Raw genomic sequence first — 16265 nt, 5'->3', positions numbered from 1 at the left:
GGTTGCTAGGGCACTGTTGTCAATGGCTATTGGGTTGTGTGGGCCAGTGTATGAGTAGGAGAGGAGATTGCTTGTATATTTGTGTGTGAGTGTTCACAAATGTGTAGATTACACACAATATCTAGGCATTAAAAAAAGTAGACTAACGTGGTAATGGTCCAATTTCATAATGTGGGGCTTTTATATGCATCCAATGTACAATTTTAAATATGGGCCATTTTAAATGGGTTCTCTTTTTAATGACTGTGGGTGACAAATAATGCAAGGCAGCTTTTGTTGGCCAGTTTGCTTGTTTTTTTTTCCTCTTTGAAGAAAAAAAAATTCATGTTTGTCAAAGAGACAAAGGGAAAGATTAAGCCTGCAGGCAGTTACATGAAGCCCCATATGCAATCCTGTTGAGTAACATACAATGATCTGTCCGTTTCATGGTCTGGGTGTGCATGTGTTAAAGTAGTCTGTTTATAATGGCGTAAATACAAATTGTCTATTAGAAGTAACTGTTTTGATGAAAATAAAGAAGAAGAAAAAGCTGGGAGATGTGGCTTTAGCTGACTGTCTATCACTACCCCTGATCAAGTCGTTTTCCCTTTCATTTGAATTACACAGAGTCTCTCTGGGTATAAAAAGGGATGACGGATACTGTTGAAGCATTTACCTCACAGCCAGGAACTACATGGAGCTCTATTTTCCATGGTTCTATTCTCTGCAGGGAGCTGTTGGATTGTTGACCAAGGCATTCCTGAAATCAGAAGAACATCATGCAGATTAGCATACCACAGGATAGAACAGGGAGCACCAGTAAACAAATTTAAACATCCAGTTTGGGTATGTAAATAAAAGTCAACATGACAACTATATTTGACTCTTTGTCCAGCAGTGATGCTTTTAGCACAAGCCGCTCTGGACTCAGTCATGAAAGAACACTTTGGGATAATTAAGCCATAACAGACCTGCCTTTGGTAGAACAAAGAAAACGAATATAAATGCAAGCATTTATGACAGAGGAAGCCTCAAACATTGTGTGCCGAGTATGAAATGGATGAACAGAGTGGAAGATAATGGTGAGAATGAATACAAAGCATGAATGAGAGGGTGGTACAAAAATTCATGTATAGCGGAGACAGTTAAAGACAATGGTGATGAATAATACATTAATAATGCTGGAAAATACAATCCAACGTCATAAATTAAACAGCATTCACCCAAACAAATGCAATAATTATGACACTAAAATACAATAAAAAACACAGACAAATGTGTGGCTTTTTTGTTGGTGTGCACTCATCGATTCCAACGTGTGTGCGTGCACACATATACACACACACAGACACTATATATATATATATATATATATATATATATAAATAAACACACACACACACACATATATACACTTAGGGAAGGCTTGAGCAGAGTACTGCCTGTGGTGCATCTTATCTAATATAACTGAGTGCAGACACAGCCTCTCCCCCTTGCTTTTGCCACCCCCCTGGCCCTTTGAACTCAAGCCGCTGCTGGAGATGCAGTCTGAGCACAGCATGTCCTGAAAGGAGGTCAGAGGGCAGGACAAACAGTCTGGTGTCATGGCAACTTGATGCCACCAACCAAAAATTTGGTATGGCTGGTAGGCCCGCAGAAATGTTGGTCAAAATATCAGTGCACTAAAGGTACTGAAAGCTCACTGCTTGGTTACTTTAATAAAAAACTGAAAAAAACTCATTGAGATAAAGAAATCACCTGGGCACGTGCTAAAAAGCCAACATGCCACTTGCACTGTTCCACTGTGATTGACAAGGACAGTGTAGTTCTGTTTAGTTAATCCGGCCTGCTGTAAACACTGGCATCAAGTTCATTTGTAGGCATCACAAATTTAAGCTTCTTTACGGAAACCTTTTTGAAACTGAAAAGAGCACATATTCATTTCAGATTTTCAGAAAATTAAGTCTTAAGTAGAAACCAATAGCCAGCCACAGACAGTACACAACACATGGACTAGTGCCTTATTGGTTGTAGTCTTTCCATAGTAAGAGTTATGCTAGAACTAGTTTGTATGATGTGTCCTTGAACCACACTGCAATTCAAGAGCGAACAAACTGAACCCGTCGTCGGGGGTGGGAGGGACAATATTATTCAAACATGAGAATAAGAGCATACATTCTCAGGCATCTCCCCAAAGACACCAATTGTGTTCATACAAAAAGCAGCAGAAAGTGTATTACTGACCAATCCTCAAACACAGCAGGAGTAAACATTAATTTTAGCTCTGCAAATCAAACTATTCCTTTCTGCACCAGTGTAGATATTGGAAAAGTAGGCTGAGATTTCTGGAAGCGTTTGACCATTTTTTACTTCCAAGTACCATTTTGTGTGTTTAGTTTTTTCCCCTCCCATTTTTTCATAAACTACTTGCCATTATCACATTTCAGTATTTGCTATGAAACCATTTTGGGAAAGCCCATTAGTGTGCAGCTCTAACCTTGACTGACTTAATTGTACAATTTTACTCTGAAGTCATTGAACAGGTTTTCAAGAAATATACAATTACTGCCAAAAATGTCACCTTGGCTCATTTACCTCACTGCACAATTACCACCAAAATGAATGCCTCTCATTTGTTGTACTAATGATTCTGAGCGCAATTCAGCAAACCTGAGAAATGAACTGCAGCTGTAATTGTGTCGCCTGCCACCGGCAGCCCTAGACTCACTATGTTTTCATCTTACTCCCGAAGTGTTGGATCAATATAGAATTCAGGTTCCTTTGTAAGCCATTAGCTTGCCTGATGCTTGAGCTGAGACCTCTCCAAACCATCGTGTTCTCAGCCTGAAAGCTCTCATATCAGGAGAGTGTGATTGCAGGTGTGTCTGCAGTGTTTGTGTGTGCACACAACCTTTGAAGCAGTTTAGGTCTAACAGGTTTGCAAATACTTGCGTTTATCCTTTTATTCTTTGGATGCGTCTACATGCGCTTGAGACGCTTGCACACACGTCGGTGAACACGCATGTGCTGCGTCTGTAAGCTTCTGTGTGCGCGGTGTGTGTCCTTGTGTTTGCTCAATGCGGCAGAGGGTGGAGTGGTGGATCAATAGGAAACAAATGAATTCAGATCAATATTAAGCCAGGGAGTGAAGGAGAGAGAAGGAGAGATTGAAAGCGAGTGAGTCGGGTGATGCACCATGGAGGAGGCGGCGGAGGAGGAGGGGTGACGTGGGTTGGAAGGGTGATGCGTTACCAGCAGCACAGCTACTAACTGTCCACATGGGAAAGACCACTCATTTATACAGCCAAACCTCAGTGCTTTGAGGTCATTGATGGTTAAGGTAGAGGTGGGGGGGTGGGGGGTGGGGAGCATTTCTGTATAAGTGGTGATTTCTATTAGACAGCGAAATGAAAGGATAATGCCAATTTCTTCATCTTTCTTGATGAATTCCTTCCTGGCTAGCTAGCCATCTAGCCATTTATCTATCTCTCTATCTATATATATATATATATATATTTTTTTTTTTTTTATTAAAAGGCTCATGTACATATTTTTTTTAAAGGGAAAAGCCCTTTCAAGGGTGCAGAGAATAAGTTATAACCCTTGCATCTCCCCATTATGTTACAGCCACCATTTCAGCAGTTGGCTTTGTTATATCTAGCTGAACCCAACAGTAAACAAACCATCAGTTCTGTTTTACTGCTATATTTTATACAACAGAGACAGTTTCTCTGTTTTTTTTGGGGGGGGGCGAGATCCAATTTGTTGATAACTGGGGTGAGAAGGTCAAGGCTGTAAATAAACAAGCCTGAACCTCCAGCTGTAGCTGAAGTGAACTTTGACTCCCCACTCCTCCGCCCCACTTAAATTCTGTGTCTAAATAAATTTGTCTCACCAAGCACAATAAGAAATCTCAGGAAAGCAAGGATTTAATTCTGACCTTTCAAGTTAAACTCCCAGCTGGTGTTTGACATTTGCTGCCAAACCTGTGAGGACCCAAAATGTTTTAGAATTGGAGAAAGCTCAACTTCTCATGTCTAGTTTCTCATTTCACTGCAAGATAAGTATGAAGCTTTGCTTGGTATCAATTCCTACACCAATTAGTCTTTTAGAAATTGCTTCAACTCTGAATGTTAAGTCTTGGTCTGCATCATTTAAATACATTTAATAGATTCTCCTAGAACATCCCCAAGGGTACCTTTAAGTCATATACTAGCCAACATTATTTGTCTAGACAATGAAGAAATCAGATTTAATTTATTATAATTTCAGGGCTTTCTAGACATTTGTGTAAATACTTTCTGGTATTTATAACAGATATGCTGTAAGTTTTTTTTTTTTTCCCCCACACTTGATCAATTAAATTTAGTTGGTGACATGTACTGTATCAGTGATTTTAACCTATGCTGAAAACATGTTTGGCATCCTTTTGCTTTGAAGTATCACCTTGAAACTGCAAATAGTATTGCTCAGTTTTTGTGCATCAGCTCATCTCTTGGCTGTGAGATCAAAGCATCAAGAGCCATTTGGGAGTCGGAGCTCAATGTGACTTTCAAGTGATAGTGGCGAAAAAAAAAAAACAAACATGGGTGCTGAGTGCCTGCGAATGAGCACTCAGCACTTTCAGCTCAAGGTTCCTCAGCTCTCGAGATGGATTTCAATGATAAATGCTTCAATTAGCTCTGAGTGCAGTAGTTATGATGCCTTAGAGAAGATACTGCATGCTGCACAGATATTGTTTAATCATACAGCTACCTATAGCGATGCCTTTTACCAAATTCACTGTTTGGCTTTGTAAGGCAAGCCTGATGGACAGTAAGTGCCAACGTTAACATTACATATTACACTCATTTAGGAAATCAGATCTTTGACTGCCATTGGCCTACCAGCAAATACAAGGTAAAACAGTGTTTACCAGTGGAAGTAAATGTTCATCTGCTGTGTGTAATTTCGTGCTAGTTTTATGTTCAGAGTTAGTGTTATTAAGAGCTGAAAGACGTAAACAGTTGAGAAGCTCATAATGAAAAAGTGGGAAAAAAAAACAAAAATGTACCAAAAAAAAAAAAAAAAAAAAAAATCAGCTGACAGCACGATTGTTAAACAATGATATTAGTACTGTCATTGAAACCAATAACTTTTTAAAATTTACTGTTCAGTTAAAATAACTTGTACTGAGCACATGTAAAACCAAAACCTAAAGATTTTGCTGAACAACAAACAAAATGCATAAAGGATAATGATTTTTTTTTGGTGATAGACCATTTTGCAAATTAAAGAGCAAAAATATACAACTTTTGTAGGGCTGCAAATTTTAGTAAAAATAATCTTGATTATTCCATTGTTTAATCCAGTAAATAGGAAACCCTTGTCTTATTAGCAATATATTAAAAAAAAAAAAACATTGTATTTACGTGCCATATTAAAATAATTTTTTGAAGAGGACATTTTCTCAAATGCAAAAGTAAATAATCACTAAATAATAATCAATAAAAAGTATACATGGAACCTAAGCTAAGGCATAAAATAAAAGGGCATTTACTCCACTTACATCAGTAGAGTTCTGACTGTATCTCCTGGATGAGGTGGAGTTGGTGTGTGTTTGTGTACGTGTGCATGTTTAAATGCACTAGCGAAAGAGTGTGTGATTGTAAGCCTTTAAAGGAGCATATGGTGACTGCAATGAAGAAAAGCGAGCATATTACAGTACTCAGAAAGGAGGTTTGTCCTGTGCTTTGATGCAACGTTTCCTGCTGCAGAAAACAGACGTTCTGATGGTGTAGATGTTAATGTTAATAATTCAGTGTCCAACCCAACAGTCCCAGGTCAGTGACTCAGAGTTTGTCCCATTATATTTTTACTGGCCTATTAAAAAAAAAAAAAAAAAAAAAAAAAAGTTTTATTTATGTTAATCTAAATCTGCAAAATAATATTAAAGCCTTGAAATAAATATGGTCTTCCTTTAGACTCGCCCCTGCCATATAAAACAGGATGGCTGCTGACAGCCTTCAGCGAGCTGCCTAATTTAAACATCGTTTTGGACTAAGTTAACAGTTCATCAGCATATTATATTTTAACTTGTGTGTAGTTTTTAATGGAGATTATAGTAACAAGCACCGGTGTTTTGGGAGCTAAAAAAAAAAAAAAGTTTCACTCCACCTGAGCTCACTGTCTCGTAACAGATCTGCTTCTTTGTGCATCACCGCGTGTAGACAGACTCCAACTCCACGTTAAACTGACACCATCACTGCTGCTGTTGTGTTATCATTTTTGTTGGCCTACATGGGCTTAAATGTTGAAATAATGTATTCACATGCATTACATAAATACATTTGTATTGCAGATGTATTTTTAGTTGCAAATGTGGCCACTTGCACTTACAAGGTGGCACCTGAGCATCATAGACTCATGGATTAACAAAGCACTGAAGCAAAGAATAATAAAATTGCACTGAGGATTTTTATTCAAGTTACTTGCTGAATCGCTGCAGCCCTAAACTTTTGCACTGCAAATCTTAATGTAAACCTTTCTACATTTTATGCCAGTCATTACAATCCTAAACAGTTAAAACCCAACTGGCTACAACAGTTACTCAGTTACTACCTACTCCTTTCATGATCAATTAAGTCACCTTCTGCATTGAACCCATCATCATGTGAAGACAAAGGAAACCAACATCACTGATTAATCACTAACCAAATCAATAAACTTGAACCCTGAATCAAACCACCTGTGTTTATAGCTCAAGTGTGAAGAAAGAAGTAATTTTCTGTTCTCATCCACTGCTGTTTTACAACCACATTTAAAAAAAACCTCACATACCAAGACCTTACAATTTCTTGTAAACTTTTCTATCACTTGATAGCAGCAACACATATGTAACTAAAGAGGGGCACAGCTTTTTACTCTACTGCATTTAAACCTTAATTACCAGTTTTTGTTAAAAAAAAAAATCTATAATTTTGCTATACTCTTATACATTAAGGAGAGTAAAGTAATTAAACTGGCTTTTTGTGGGGCCATCATAAATATCCAAAGAGCCAGTAAAGTGATGTACTGAAATAGTGGAGGGTGGGAGTTATGCTGAACACCGGTGTAGGCATGACTGCAATGGACATTGTAACATTTCTCTCACTTGCATCATTGCAAATGTCTCTGCACCACTCAGGCTGTAGATCAAACATCTCATTGTCTCTTGGTGTGTGAGCTATAGAAATGCTACTACTGCTTCACATGAATCATCACAAATTGCATATTTTGTAGTGCTCAGTGGACCCAGTGCAACACAGGAGGGAGTCAATCAGACTTGCATGGAGAATAATGTCTGAGGCAGCCAGCTCAGCAGTCCCTCAGCTACATCTCTGTCGCTCATCTATCCCCTTGTTGAACTCACACCATCGTTTTCACCTTTGGCAATTTCACACAGTGAGAGAAGCTAACAGACAGTGACCATGGATATAAACAAGACAAAGTGAGAGACAATCTTAAGACTTTAAAAATAAAAAAAAAAGTGTTATACATACAAAAAAGGGTGCGGGGCGGGTGTCAGAGTAGACAGCACAATTAGCTTGAATTCATTGTTGGTAAAGATTGTTTTTTCTTTTAGACACGAAAGTGAGACAAGACAAACTCGTGGATGTGCGGTATGCACTTTAACCATTAAGTCACCAGACTTCCCTGTTGATTGTTTTTCTATTAACCTTGTGAGGTCTAAGCCATCAGCTCTAACCCCATGTTATCAGAATAAGTAATTTTCCATTTTTTTCTAAATTGTTCATGGGAGTTTAAAAAAAAAAAAAAAAAACACATCAAAAACTATTTACATTCCAAAAGCCCTTCTTGCTTCTCTAATCCATGGGGTTGGGACTGATGCTGCATTAGAGCTCACAGGGTTAATTTGTTGCAAGTTAAAAGATGCTTGTTACACTTTACATTTACAGAATCACCACATCAAAAAAAAAAAAAAGGAGGTGAATCACCAGAGCCCAAATGTTTTCCCCTTTGACTACTGCCATTCCATTTGTTGTTTTAATTTTATTTTCCATCCAAAGACTCATCTGCATTAAACACATGTGACAGAGTGAAACCAGCAGAGAGGCTGACAGAGTGAGAAACCTGAGGCTGTGATGTAGTACATCAACTCAAACCAGACAGTCTGCTGAGGAGAGAAAAAAAAAAAAAAAGCAATGAGGCAAACATCACCATGTCCCTCAGCTTTTCTTGCTCTGTCCTCTTTAATCTGACACCCCGCCCTCCCCCACACTCGTCTGTCTCCGTCCCCCTGAGGTGTGTTCTGTGTTCCCTTGCCGCCTCTCTCCGTCTCCCTTTCTCTAATGTGCTTTGGCGTGCGTTACCCACGGGTGCTTGCACGCTGCTGCTGCAATCCTAAAGCCGGGTCAGGGGGGCAGCTAAAGCGGCGCGCGTTGCTGTCTGTGACATCAGTCACTGCTATTACTCACGTCTCACCTCCCCTCACCGTCTGAAACTGCCGGAGCTTTAGGTGCTTGGTTGTGAGTCCAAAGAGTGCACAAAAACAGATTTACACCTATGCTGTCAGAGATGAATATAGTTTTACAGCAAATTATAATCAGGCATTAATTTCCAACATGCTGGATTTTGTTTTCATTTATTTACTTAATCTAGGACACTAATTTTAACCCAGGGCCCTGAAATGTGAAAAGTGCACAAATTGACATGAAAAGTTAAAGAGTTCATTTTTTCCAGCTAATTTTATTTCATAACTGTTACCTTTTTATTATATCAATAAATATCAAGTTGACAGTAAAATGTTCAAAATATAATGGACAATGGTTATTGTATAATTTTTAAAGCCCAAGACACTTCAAATGTGCTCATTTCAGTCAGACAAACCCAGATCAAACTAAATGTGTTTAAAAACTGGAATGAATTGCAAGGCTTTTTTTAATGGATGCATGAATATATTGGCTGAACATTTGTACTTTGGCAAATAAGATTTACTGTGTCAGTGGTATTTAGCATGTATTTTGTGCCAAATATTGAAACACTTTGAAAAGAGCTAAGAGTAAATTATAAATAAGAGAATTTCTCTGGGCAGCAAATGAAAGATACTGGCATTGGCTGACAACTTATTTTAAACATTGGTATCCTGAATTGTTTTGCTTTTAAAAATGATCATTTAAATGATCAGTGATTAATAATAAACTAAAAGGAGTTACTCTGAAATGCTAATGATCTTTAATTGCAGAGCAGTTAGAATAGCTTAGACAGAAAAAAAAGGTTGTCATGGATCAATCCAAAAACAAATTGTTAAAAAAAAAAATCTTAATTCTTTCTAAAATTTCCTCTCTCATCCCTAATGTAGAGAATATCCATGTGGCTTGCCCTCTGCCTCTGTGCAAGGCATAAAACTGCACATTTGAAGTGTGTGCTCCCATCCAGTGAGCGTGTGAGAGGATCAGACTGTGTCAAATCGCCACATCTGCCATCAGCGGAAACACTTTCAGTACCTGGGGGTCTGTCTGTCACCCCTGCTGTCAGCCAATGACGAGGTGAGAGCCTGCAAACTCCTTCACTCAGGAATACAGACAGCTGTATGAAAACCCTCAGCCAGTGTGTAGGAACATCACATAAAAATCATACATGACCAGAACCACATGCATGCTACTAAACTGCATTAATTAGCAAGCCAGTTGAGCTTGTCTTTTTGCCTCACATGTCCTCTTGAAAGCACCTGCAGCACTGAACTCAATGTGCCACGGAAAAGACAAAGCGAGAAAAACAAGAGGGTGAGTGGTTTGAGAATAGATAAACCAGACAGTGACAGTATAATGACGGTTGAGTGTAAATACCTACAGGCGTGAATAACTGAAGAAATACGAGCCAAAAAGTGTATAGGGACAAATAAAAGACAGAACAAAGAGCGAAAAAAATCATGAGGCAAAGTAGGACAACAAAATAGATGGTGTGACTGAAAGACAAGCAGGCAGATTAACTAAAGAGACAGCAGAGAGAGTGTAAGCAGGAAGAACAAAAGATGAAAGGATGAAATGAAAAAGGAGAGAAGGGCAGACTTGGAAGAGATAAAGAGGGGAGGGAGAGTTAGCAGTGCGCATGCTACAAAAAGGTGGCAGACTCTTGCCAGTGCAGTGACCTAGTCACGAAGGACTGAGAAATTTCCACGTTGACCTGGACACATTCCTCCAGGCCTCAGACGTTAACCCATGTCTCACCTCCAAACTGTACTGCGGCACCTGACCCATGAAAAATGGTACCAGAATGGCACTGAATATACAGATGCTACAGAAAGCGTGCAGTTCATAAAGCAACATTAACATTTCTCATTCTGAGTGTGTGTTATTTACAATGCACTGTGAAAGCAAAGTGCTACAAATCTCTGAGCAAACACCTACAAGAATTTAAATATCAGGTGAAGTGCACAGCGATACCAGCTCTGAATCAACAGCCTGTGCTGCCTGCAGGGAACTGTGGATTTGTGTGCTGAGGGCCCTGCAAAAACATTGTGAAAATATCAGGGCAAGAAGGGCTCTATTGTGTCGTGGAGGCAGAATGTCGCTCTTATCCTCGTGCTGGTCTGGGGGCATGGGGTGACATCAGCACAAAGACAGAAATGTAATGTGAGGCATCTCCAAAGCTAGCTTCAAGGCTAGACCACAGGCATGTCTTTATACCCATGCACTCACTTTTCAACAGCATCTGATATTCAGGATGTGACCAACTGATGACCCTTCCGCTTGTTGCTTACTAAGTCACAGCTGACAGAGGTTATACCAAAATGACTCAAAAAGGGTGCAGCATCAAAGTTAAAATGGCATATTTGCTGCTTTCACACAGGCCCACAGTTAGCACATATCTGTGTGGTTAATCACAATAGAATGATTCAAGGAAGAGTAATTCAATTATTGTGATGGTGCATTGACGTTTCGATCGGACCACAGACTAAAATGGCTGACCAAGTGTTCCTGACTGCTGAGTGCCATTAAGCAAAACTGATCAGTAAAGCACAAACTATACAATCTGTTGCTTTCTCTTTAGGAGAGGCTGTGGCTCAGGAGGTAGAAAAGGTCATCTAATCGGAAGGTTGGCAATTGAATCTCTGGCTGTTCCAGTCTGCATGCCAAAGTATCCTTGGGCAATATACTGAACCCCAAGTTCCTGATGCATTCACTGGAGTGTGATTGTTAGATGCAGAAAATGCTTGTATGAATGTGTGTTTGTGTGGGAATGAGACATGCTGTATAAAGCACTTCGAGTGTTCATGTAGAGTAGAAAAGCACTATATAAGAACCAGCCCATTTACCATCCCCTTAAAAGCAGGAAGTTTCTTTACCTTTTAAAATCATGTCCTGAAGATATGGCTGTCTCAGGCTTGGTCTGAAAAAAATAAAAACATACAAAATATTATTGGAATAATATCACTTTAAACAGGTTTAGAATAGAATAGAATGCCTTTATTGCCATTATACAAAATGTACAATGAGATTTATGACAGTATGTAGTGAAATTTGGAACATGAGTTATTAACTATGACTAAGGATTCTGGGTCATTTATCTATAAAGCCAATCTCAATCTACCCCTTTATTTTATCACATTTAAAGTACAAATAAAAAATACTTGCTCTTTAGATACAGATCTGTTATATTTGATTTTTAATTGAGCTCCTTAAAATTTCTCTCTATTTAACTGAGCTCCATTTTATGTAGGTTTTAAAATGAAGCCATTTTGTATTTGAGGTTTTCTGCTTTTACACCATTTTATTATAGGCTGTTTAATGTTTGTAACAGAAATGTATATTATGACAAAAAATGTATACATAATGATTCTGTTTGACCTCACATGCACTGTTAATTTCAAGATCTTCAGTTCTCTGCTACCAACACACCGTCTCTTGCAGGCATTTCATTGTACTGTTTACACAAAGCCGGTTTCTTTTGCACTAGCGCTAAATTTGTCAGTTCTCATCTTAAAGGGAAAAAGTCAGCAGCACAAATTCAAACCTGCTACACACAATGGCAGCTTGCATGGGAATTCCTGAGGTCTGTTCTGATCCATTAATGTATGCTGCGGTTGAATGCCATCAATTATGAATGGGAAACACATGAGATTCAGTTGGTACAGCATCATGGGGCAAGCCAAAGGACTGCAATAACTTGGATATCTGTAGCATTATCAGAGAACATCTGATGCAGGGAGGCATAAGTCAGCAAAATATTTGGGAGGTTAAATTCAGAGATTAGTGAATACTGTCAAGTTAATTTAGGATATAAGAGCCACTCTTCAGCTTAAGCAGGAGCACAAAGACAACCTGCTAAAAATTGGGTTATCATCCTTAACCTTGTCATGTATGCTGCTGTAGCATTTTTGTGCAGCTGGGGTCACTTCCCCTCAGGTCCCAGGTACTCAGGAGTGTGTTGACCCTGCCAGTGAGTTCATACCATAAGCAGACCCATATAGCTTCTCCTCCAGAGCCCCCGATCACGAGCCTGCTGCGCTCCCGCCTCAGTTACGTAAGATTACATAACACCAGGTCTGTCTGAGTAATATTTCATAACCTGGGGGGGGGGGGGGGGGGGGGGGGGGGGGGGGGGGGGGGGGGGGGGGGGGGGGGGGGGGGTCCCACTACACGGGGCAATACCACCAAATCCTCTCAGAACTGGAATCAAAAGGTGCTTGGCAGCTTTTAGCAAAGTTAAAGGGGAAAAAAATAATCTAAAAACAAATACGAGCAGGTTGAGGGCTTAGCCATCTTAACCTTTTCTGCATTTTTGCTATCAAGAGCAGACGTGGTTCCAGCAAAATTCTGACATCAAAGGCTTTTTTCTCCCCTTTCATTTTCTTAAGAGCTACAGTACAGTGGAGGTCATGGAAAGGCTGACCCAGGGATGATACTAAACAAAAGCACCCTTCCCGTTTGGCTTATCGCAGCATGCAATGATGATGTCTGTTCATGAGCGTCATATCACTGCACACAAATTGATTCAGCACACATTTAGACACGGATGATTACCACCAAACTAGGACAGAAAATGTTATCCGATGCTCTTGGCTACACAATTAACGTTTTCTTTAAAAAAAAAAAAAAAAAAAAGCCAGCCTACAAAAATGACGGGGCTGTTTTGAATCAAAACTTTACAAATCATGTATTCTTAATGTGCAAAAGGGGATTATGATTTTAAACTGGATTTTTTTTTTTTTTTAAACTAACAAGTGTTTCTGGGATTAACATTTACACATTCACATCTAAAGAATGTCGACACAGGAACACGTACGCTCTCCCTTGGAAGGATACCTTGGATTTAGATAGCAACTGTGGCACAGGATGTGTGCCGAGATAACAGAAGGCTATGTAAATATAAAAAAAAACAAAAAACAGCAGGCACATGTATAACTGAGGGAAAAAAAAGGAAAGATGCCAGGAGATATCTAAGGCCGATACTGCAGGTGAAAAAAGGTATTCAATGCGGGATGGACTGCAAATGGACGACAGAAGACTTCTATATCCTGAGCCTCTCAACTATCTGACTGTACTTACCTCACTGCTTTTACATAAACGTAAACACTTCAAAACTCATTGCGATCAAATGCGAAGGTTTAACAATTAAGAAAAAAAAAACTTGGTTTGCTATTTCGCTAACATTTTAATGCTAAAAAAAAAAAAAAAAAATCACATCTTGGACTGGGTTTTGTCTTTACAGGCAGCCCAGAGAGATTGGGGATACCCGGATGGAAGATGGGATAAAAAGGGAAGCGCAGTATGGGAGGAGTGAAACATCTAATGAAAAAAACACTGCAGTACTTGAATTCTCATCATTTCTCATTTAACCACCTTAGCTTTCATTTCTATATGTTTTATAAACTAGAAGCATGGCACAGTCACTCCTAGAATGTGAAACACGAAACGTGATCGAGCAAATCCACGCATGCGTAAACACTGCCGGCTCCATTAACTCTAAAAAAAAAAAAAAAAAAAAAAAATCACACCCTAACATATTACAACACACACATGCACAGACACACATGACTAACAGTCTCACACATGCCTTCTTTTGAGTGCTGGCCTCCCATTCAGGGGCCTCCTAAAACTGGATGCACTCAGTGATCCCATTCCAAAGCCCTCATCTAAATGTGAGCAGAGGTAATCCTTGAAGGAGAGGCAAGGAGAACAGCAATAACCCACGATAAGGGGCAGAAGGGGTAAAAGACAATGAAAGAGGGTGAGAGGTGGAGCGTGAGATGGGATAGACAAGCAAGATGGTAGGATTAGCAACCTAGGAAATAAATTTTTTCAAAGGAGGAAAAAAGCAGACTTGAAAAATTAAGTGAAGGTGAGGGGGGGGCACAGGAAAGACAGAATATGGGGAAAAGGACATGTACATACAGTATACTCACAGATGAATGAGAGAAGAACTGATGAAAAAATCATGTCAGAAACAAAATCAAATGCAACCACAGAGTGCGAGTCTGAGTTTGGAAAGAAGTCCAATTTCTTCTCATTCTGGAGTTTTGTGTTTTCTCTTCTTTTTCCCGCGATTTGTCAATTCCTATGCAGCCGTCCCTCCTTCCTAAGTCTATCCCCTTACTGGTCCTCCTCTCTTCCCCCTCCTGTTTTTCTTGCCAGTACCGGTACACTCTCCTACGTCTCTTGCTCTCTTTCTTGCCTTCTCAGACCATGCTCTCCTTTTCTCCCCCCTCATTCTTTGCCTCTGTCTCCTTCATGTGTCCATTCAGATATGATCTTCAACCCCTCAGCTTCCACTTCAAACTGCAGATAAGACTTTCTACATAAAAGGTGAATATGGAGTTGAAAGAAAAAGGAAAAAATACTGCAGAAGGGGAGGGGGAAAAAAACTGTTTACAGGAAAGGACATGGCATGCAGTCTAATGCAGGGACAATCCACAGCCTGCATTTTTCGAGGGTGCCACGCATAGTGAGGCGGTGGTACCACTGCTATACATGAGGGTATAAATAAAAAGAATAGCAAGCAAAAGAAAAAGGCAAAAACTGAGCTTACTGCAGTCGGTCTCCAGTGAAAGTGAATAGCATGAGGGAAATGAGTGGGAAGGAGTCCGGGGCGTGTGCATGTGTGTGAAGAGGTGGGAGGGGAGAAAAAAGCGAGCCAGAGAGAAGAGAGAAATCGAGAGACTGGAGGTTAATGGAGGGAGGGATAGAGGAGGAGTGTGGCAGTGGGGAGAGGAAAAGGGAGGGGGCAAAAATAGGAATACATTTCTTTTACACTCGCTATATTCAAATTTTGTGGTTCTCATTTTTTCACAGGGCTAATGCCTTCTCTTTCTGTGGGGAGAAAAAGGAAGAAAAAAAAAAAAAAAAGCTACTGTGTGCTTTGTCTGCAGCTCCTGCCGTTCCTTTTCCTGGTTTCCTTTCTGCTTCGACTCTCCTCTATTCAGCCTATTTTCTGCACGTGCACTTGAACTCTAAATCCTGTCTGCTTTCCCCCCCTCCCCTCCGCTCTCTCTCTCTCTCTCTCCAATTGCGCATCTGTGTGTCTCTGCCTCTCTCCCTCCCTCTGTCCTCAGCGCAGGCTTGAAATAGTGCTTGCAGGCAGGAGAGCAGCGAGGGGAGGGAAAAGGAGAGGGCGAGGGGGACAAAAAGGGGAGAGAGATGTTGAGAGGGGGGAGGGGAAGGAGCTTAGGCTGACACAGAGCAGAGCTGCTGTGTATGTGTGTATGAACATGTCTGCACATTCATAAACACATTCACCTAGCTTTAAATTAGATACAATGTTTCTACACACTGGTTGTAAGAGGTTAGTCTAAATACCACATAGGACATGACTTTATGCAACAATTTTCTGTATTTTCAGCACTTTGTCAAAGCTTGAAACAGGCGTTATCCAAATATGCATCGGTTCTGAATATTTGAAAAAGGAGTCGATACTCATTTTCCGCAGTATTGATACACCAATACCAGCTGCGCTTCCTCACTTTCTCCTCTTCGACAGTTCTCACAGCACTGCCTGCTTATCCCCGCCTCCTCCCACTCAAAGTACACAAATTTTATAATTTAGTTACCCAACTTTTACCCCTTTGATTTTTAGGCTAGTCTTTTTAATTGGTGGAGATTTATGCAGAAGAAAGTATGCTTAAATAAACTTTAGTTTACAGTGCTGGTTTTCTGCAGAGCATGTCTGTATGTAGCCTGCAGTAATCATCTTCTGCTTATCCAATTCAGGGCTGAGTATCTATCCCAGCTATCAGGGTACACCCTGGACAGATTGCCAGTCTGTCCAGTATTTTGTAATTAAAATTTAGTTAGGGTAGTGTAGCAGTC

At 39.9% G+C, this 16265-nt stretch overlaps 1 long non-coding RNA gene across 1 annotated transcript; it reads right to left on the bottom strand.

Annotated features, from left to right (window-relative positions):
* Positions 1-659: 659 nt before the first annotated feature.
* LOC115787683 (uncharacterized) lies at positions 660-14809 on the bottom strand. The gene is made up of 3 exons (XR_004020537.1): positions 14366-14809; positions 11306-11349; positions 660-739 (listed from the first exon to the last, which is right to left on the bottom strand). It is a non-coding gene; the product is annotated as an uncharacterized LOC115787683 (long non-coding RNA).
* Between the last annotated feature and the right edge of the window lie 1456 nt (positions 14810-16265).

The sequence above is a fragment of the Archocentrus centrarchus genome, chromosome 11, assembly GCF_007364275.1.
Source record: "Archocentrus centrarchus isolate MPI-CPG fArcCen1 chromosome 11, fArcCen1, whole genome shotgun sequence".
NCBI classification, from domain to species: Eukaryota; Metazoa; Chordata; class Actinopteri; order Cichliformes; family Cichlidae; genus Archocentrus; species Archocentrus centrarchus.
The sequence above is the reverse complement of the archived record's forward strand: the minus strand, read 5'-3'. Positions and strand labels throughout refer to the sequence as shown.